The sequence below is a fragment of the Mus caroli genome, unplaced genomic scaffold (assembly GCF_978045245.1).
Source record: "Mus caroli unplaced genomic scaffold, Mus_caroli_1 scaffold_3, whole genome shotgun sequence".
Lineage (NCBI taxonomy): Eukaryota > Metazoa > Chordata > Mammalia > Rodentia > Muridae > Mus > Mus caroli.
This window is the reverse complement of record NW_028227258.1, coordinates 111,541,713-111,548,639: the sequence shown is the minus strand read 5'-3', so window position 1 is coordinate 111,548,639 and position 6,927 is coordinate 111,541,713.

Here is a 6,927-nt window from a genome sequence, read left to right as displayed (position 1 = left end):
CAGCTTGTATTAAGTTGACACACAGAACCAGCCAGTACAGTGGAAATTGTTTTTGAATTGACAATATGTTACAAGACATAAGATGTTCTCTCTACAAACATCTACACTGAACCCTGCTGCTGCACAGCCGTGGACCCAGACATGGCCATTAGTAGCAGCACAGGCATCTGTCTGGTTGGTCTTCTCTGTCCACACTGTATGGAGTAGGGGCTAGCAGGTCTATGTGTTTACAGGACTCTAAGTGTATACAGCCCACCCATGTAGCATGGCAGCAGAGGTATCTGTGAACATCTGCCCTTGTGCATACCCCACACTGAATTACACAGTGGTAGACTGGGATCTGTGTGTCTATGGCCTGCCCTTGCCATGAAGAGGGGGGAGGCAGGTCTGTGGGCATCTTTCTCTACCCATGTTACTTGGCACTTGCCTGGTTTCTGTCTATCTTCCTCCACCACACTATGCTGGGTTGCATGGTGGTCTTTGTTGGGGTGTTTTATTGCAGCAATAAAAATGAAGCTAAGACAGTTTGTATTATACCTAAGTCAACTCTTCTCTTTCTTTAGGCATGTTTAAGGACATTCTGACCATCAGAGACATTGACTGTTACTGAGACACACTGGTCTTCACTGTTTGTCTGTTTCCGGTTAGCCCCTATCTAACTCCTTTTTGAAACTGTTCAAGACCCCTTGATTGATATTATGAGTGCTTGTCAATAAGCCATCCTGATATTTTTTTTAATTGAAGTTGGATCCTGAAAGCTGGGACCCAGGTTTTAGAGCAGTGTGTCAGGCTATTCAGGCAGACAGAGGCCTGCACTGGCTTCCACGTCTGCTTCTCCCAGCTCCACTGCTCAGGTCTAACACGTCCCACATTTGCTGTAAAGATGGAGTCGACGTAAATGTGACAAACCCTACATAATATAATAAGACAATGATGTACTAAAAATATGAAAAAAGCAAAAACAGAATTAACATATAACAAGAGTCATACGTAATTATAATGGGACTTGTCTGGGAAATATGTGTTGTATTATGTTTATATTAATGTGCAACTTACCACCTCTCAAAACCCAGCTACTTGGCAAAATATTACATTAATAATTTAATAGCTTATGATACATAAGCTACTGCTCTAAGGTCATATCTACTTCTCCCCCTATGATGTGGTGGCCTTTCATTAATTCAGAAAGAGTTTTCATATTCTTCTAAGTCTTGTCTCATGCTCTGATGTGCCAGGTGTACACAATTACTCCTTGTCACTTTATTCTCTCTTCCAGTGCCCCTTCTAAAAGAACACTGTATTGCAAATATCATCAGATTAGCAGAAATATCATTGCCAGCTTTAACCAAGTTGACTCACTACAGAACAAGGCTAGATCTCCTAGGTAGAAGCCAGTGTCCCAGGTGTTTGCATCAAACAGGACTCTGGGAGGTGTTCCTTTGCTAATCCAAATGGTTACTTTTATCCTCCTGAAATATTACCCTATTGAGTTCTACCTACACTTTCAAATTCATGAAATTAGTTTAAACGACGATTCCCCTTATCATATTATCTCTTTCCAAGGCTTTATCATCCACAAATGTGATAAGCAAACCTATGTGTCTTTATATAATGCAAAGTTTAAAAAAAAAAAAAATCTCTAAGGCAAGCTGAGATAAGCTTTCAGTAATGGAGGTTCCTTTGAGTTATTATGTTCCTATTAAGTAACTCCTCATTCACACTGCCTTAAGTAATCCCCCAAAATTCAGTGGTTGAATTTCCTATCTGTTCAAGTTTCCCCAAGAATAGTATCATTAAACAGAATCCTTTCAGAACACTTATAAATACTGCTTTCTAGGTGACTGCGTGAGTCACTGGTACAGAATTCTTTGAGGGTGAATAGTAGGTGGCTATATCAATCTCCCTTCTGTATTCATAGCCAGTCACATACTCGGAACACTACCCTGTATTGTTAATCAAGACCTATTTGGTCTTTTGGAATCTTTTTATTTCTCCATGATTTTAAAGTAGTTGCCCCAAAACATCCACTACCACACACAGCCTAAGATAGCACACTGAAAACCACAGAATGACCTTTTGTGTTCCTCAGTTTTCAACTCCCTGCTAAATTTTTTCCAGTTTAATAACTGTTTACCTGACAAGAGAAAGCAGAATCCAAACAGTATGACTGGCCTCAGGTCCTTCTTCTCTGTTTGTATTGCACCATCTGAAACAAGCAGAGGACTTCTCACTTGTTTGATTACTGTAACACCGACTGCATTTCTGAGATTCACATTTCTCATGGCCTTCAGAAGTTCTGTGATTCATGTTCACCCTTTTCTCTCCCCTACTGTTATATAGCAGTTTCCTCTGAGTTGAAACATGGTATCCTAAAGGAAAGCTTTTTAGGACTGGGGATGTGCTGAAGAGAGATCCCTTAAGACCCAGAAAATATACAACTCACAAGTCTCAGTAAGTCCCTAAAACATAGGGAGACTTAACATTCACAAGGTTCCTTCCTCTCGTTAATGACTGCTGTGGAAAGGAGACTCTCTGACCTATTCAGATGCCTGCATATCATATGGAGAGATGTTGAGTTCCAGCTCTCATAACTCATCACTCAGACTGAGATAAGCTTTCGATAATGGAGGTGCCTTTGAATTACCACATTCCTATAAGTAACCCCTCATCCACACTTCCTTAAATAATCCTCAAAATTCAGTGGTTGAATATGTTAGACATTAGTGGTATTGTTGGTTTGTTACAGGCTCCTATCTGTGATGAGTAGATGTTCGTTCACATCTCCCCAGGAATAGTGTCATACACACACCTATTTGTAATTACTCTTTAGCATCCACTCTCATAGAATTGCCAGAACACCATTATCATTCCCATCACTAAGCGTTCCCAATTCCATTCCCCAAACCTCTTGAATTAATCTTTGAAAATTACCTTTCTCTTGTTATGAAATTGGCTGTTTGGTAACATGCTTGAGCTATTTGCCTTGGTAGATAATATCATTGCAGGATTAGATGGTTCAGACTTTTTAAAAATAGGAAGAACCTAAAAGTAATCCCTAATATTATTGCAAGTTATTATTAATGGTATGCTTGTAAATCTATATACCAGCTTCAATTACGAAGGAAAGTAAATATGTGAACACACTAGTGTACAAAGTCACCTCAAGAAAACTGTGATAGCCAAATAAACAGCCCATGGGGAAACCATCAAATGAAATCACATTCAAGGTGAAATGTAACTCTATGTCTTTCAGAATACTGTCCATTGCTTTGGTAGGCAATGGCAAATAAAATAAGACAAGCATCTTTGCTCTAGGAATGTCCATTCTGACAGGAAAGATTGTACAACAGCAGGTAAATAAATAAAAGCATTAAAATACCAGACAAGAAGGAGTGGGAAGAGCACTCTTTCAGGTAAGTTGGTCAGGGAAATCACTCTGAGAACACGGAATGAGATAGAAACTGATGGATAAGAAGTATCTAGCTATGTAAACACTTAGAAGAGAAGTTCAGGAAGAGGACAATATCCCAGGGATCAAAAGGAGAGAAAACTGTCAATCACGGGATATCTGTGTAGAGAAAAAAGTAATAGTAGAGGGATCCTAAGTATTATGAATATCTGTACTAAGGCTAAGGAAACACCAAGGAACGTTCTAGAAGACAAAAATACAATGTTAGAAAGGTCGGGGGGTGACACACATCAAAGAAGTTCACAGATACTTTTTCCGTGTTAATCTCAGAGTGGCTAGAAAGATGGCACAGCTATTAAGAGCACCAGCTGTCCTTCCAAAAGACCAGAGTTCATGTCTCACCATGCACATGACAGCTTATAGCAAGGACTGTAACTCCAGTCCTTGATGATGCAAGCCCCTCTTCTGGCCTCCATGGTACAACATGAGCATGGTGCACATAAATACATCTGAACACAATGCACATAATAGTGATACATTTAATTATTCTCAGAAAAGTGATCATCGCTGGCCTATTTAAACATTTCACCTACATCTGCCTACATGCCAACAAACTAGCTCATACATGACTATACACCTTCATTTTTTTCTTATTTATTTAATTTTTTACATCCTAATCACTATGCCCCCTTCCAGTCCCCTCTCACAGCATCCCAGAGTGAGGGTACTGCAGACCTTCTAGTATGTCTCTAATGGTGTTTAGTGCTAAGTTGCTTAGCCTGACCATATTTCACTGCTGGTCCACAGCTAGTGAGATTTGTCATAGTTTAAACATGTTAAACCCCAAGTGATGGCGCCTCTTTCAGGGTCTTCCCTTCTCAAAATCCCCACTTCTTAGAAATCCTCTCTCCCTTGTCCTTTATGGTACTCAGAAGCTGGGAGTTTCTTGGGGTTCCCAAGGCAATGTGCAGAGAAGGGAACTGGAAAAATTTCATAAAGGCAAAAATGAGATAAAACAGGCCATAGACTTCGTCCTTTAAAGCAAAAACTCAAGTCACATGGCTGGAGAGATGAGTTGACAGTTAGGAATGCTTGCTGTTCTTGCACAGGACCAGAACTTGGTTCCCAGCACCCTGTCAGGTGGCTCACAACTACCTGTAACTCCAGGTCCACGCTCTACTGGCCTCTGTGGGCACATGCACACATGTATACACAGAGAAGCACACACATGCACATAAGTAAAAGCAAAATGAAGCCTTAAGAATGAACTGGGATGTGAGGCACAGAGGTCACAGCTATAACTCCAGCCTTTGGGAGAATGTGGGGGTAGGGGGAGGAAGATTGCTATAAGTCTGAGGCTAGCCTGGGCTGCCTAGTGAAACCCTGAATCAGACAAAAAGAAATAATGGTAAAAGTTAATCCTCCCCTGAGTGGTTCAAGGAGGAGGGAAAGGTGGCAGAGCAAAGGCGGATCAAGCTGAGGCAGAGCTCTGTAAGACAGGAAGTGCAGTATTACTGCTAGTGTACTGCCATCAAACGGGGAAAGTGAAGGCATTTCTAGGAATAGTATTTTTGTTATTTAGTGTATGACATAATTTCTTCCTCTGCTTCAGCTCCTGCTTTCTGACCTGCTTGAGTTCCAGTCCTGATTTCCTTGGTGATAAACAGCAGTATGTAAGTGTAAGCTGAATAAACCCTTTCCTCCCCAACTTGCTTCTTGGTCATGATGTTTTATACAGGAATAGAAACCCTGACTAAGACAAATTGGTACCAGGAATAGGTATTCCTGTGACAACCAGACCATGTTTTTGGGAGGACTGTGGAAGGACTTTGGAACTTTGAGCTAAAAGATGGAGGCCTGGCTTGTGAAATTTCAGAGGGAAAAATTAAAAACTCTTTTCAGGGCCATTGCTATTTTGGATTGTGAAGAGTCTGTGGTTCTGGTTAACTGGGGCTGAAGAATCAGCTGTGATTTAACAAGATACAAGAACTACTAAAGCAAAACCTTTGCATTACTGGGACTATTGATGTTGGTTAGCTGGAGCTAAGAAATTAGCAGTGATTAATCAGCTTCTAAACGCTGACACCATTGCATACACTAGCAAGATTTTGCTGAAAGGACCCAAATATAGCTGTCTCTTGTGAGACGATGCCGGGGCCTAGCAAACACAGGAGTGGATGCTCACAGTCAGCTATTGGATGTATCACAGGGCTCCCAATGGAGAAGCTAGAGAAAGTACCCAAGGAGCTAAAGGGATCTGCAACCCTATAGTTGGAACAACATGATGAACTAACCAGTACCCCGGAGCTCTTGTCTCTAGCTGCATATGTATCGAAAGATGGCCTAGTCGGCCATCACTGGAAAGAGAGACCCATTGGACTTGCAAACTTTATATGCCCCAATATAGGAGAATGCCAGGGCCAAAAGAATGGGAATGGGTGGGTAGGGAAGTGGGGGGCGCTATGGGGGACTTTTGGGATAGCATTGGAAATGTAATTGAGGAAAATATGTAATAAAAAATATTAAAAAAAAAAAAGGAAAAAAAAAGAAGAGACCAGCATCATTGAGGTGACATCTTCTGGGAATTGTTTTCTGAGAGCACAAAGAGACTGTGTTCCAGAGATAGCCAAGGTTGTACCTCATGCTGCAGCAGGACTTGGTAATGTGTAAAAGTCACCCAGGTGGTACTGGTTTTGAAGGCATAAAGGGGTCACCCAGAGCAGCTGAGGCTCGGCTCTGTGAGAGGCCATGGAAGGCCATTGGTGAAGGTACCGCCTCAGTTGCAATTGATGGCCCAGGACTGAAGGGGTCATGCAAAGGAGTTGAGGCTTAGCACCATGAAGAGAGCCTGTGAGAGGCTATTGGTGATGCCTAGTTACAGAGGAAGACTGCAGCATTTTGGAGATGCCAGTACCATGAATGACCACCAAGAACAGCAGCAGCAGTAGAGTACAGGCATCTAGAGCCTAGAGGATGAAGTGTGTGCTACAAAGGGCATGGCTAGAGAAGGGACTCAAGCCCTTGGAGGAGCCCAGAAGACCATGAGTTGGATCCCAGACATTGGATGGTTGGAGATTGAATTTTGCTTTTGATTGTGACTGTGCCCTGATATTTTTCCCTCTTGAAGGAAGTTTTTTGGTGAAACCCACATTTAAGAGACTTTGAATTTTAAAGTACTTTGAATTTTAAAAGATACTGGATATTTTAAAGGGATTGAACTTTTAATATGTAAAGACTGTTGGACTTTTAAAGTTATTTAGATCTTGGGGATGAATAAGAACTAAGGGTTGAGGCTTACTAGTGATGTGTTTGTGTGTCAAGTTGACAAGGGGTCAATTGTACTGGTTAATTTTGTGTCAACTTGACACAAGCTGGAGTTATCACAGAGAAAGGAGCTTCAATTGGGGAAATGCCTCCACAAGATCCAGCTGTAAGGCATTTTCTCAACTAGTGATCAAGGGGGGAGATCCCCTTGTGGGTGGTGCCATCTCTGGGCTGGTAGTCTTGGTTCTATAAGA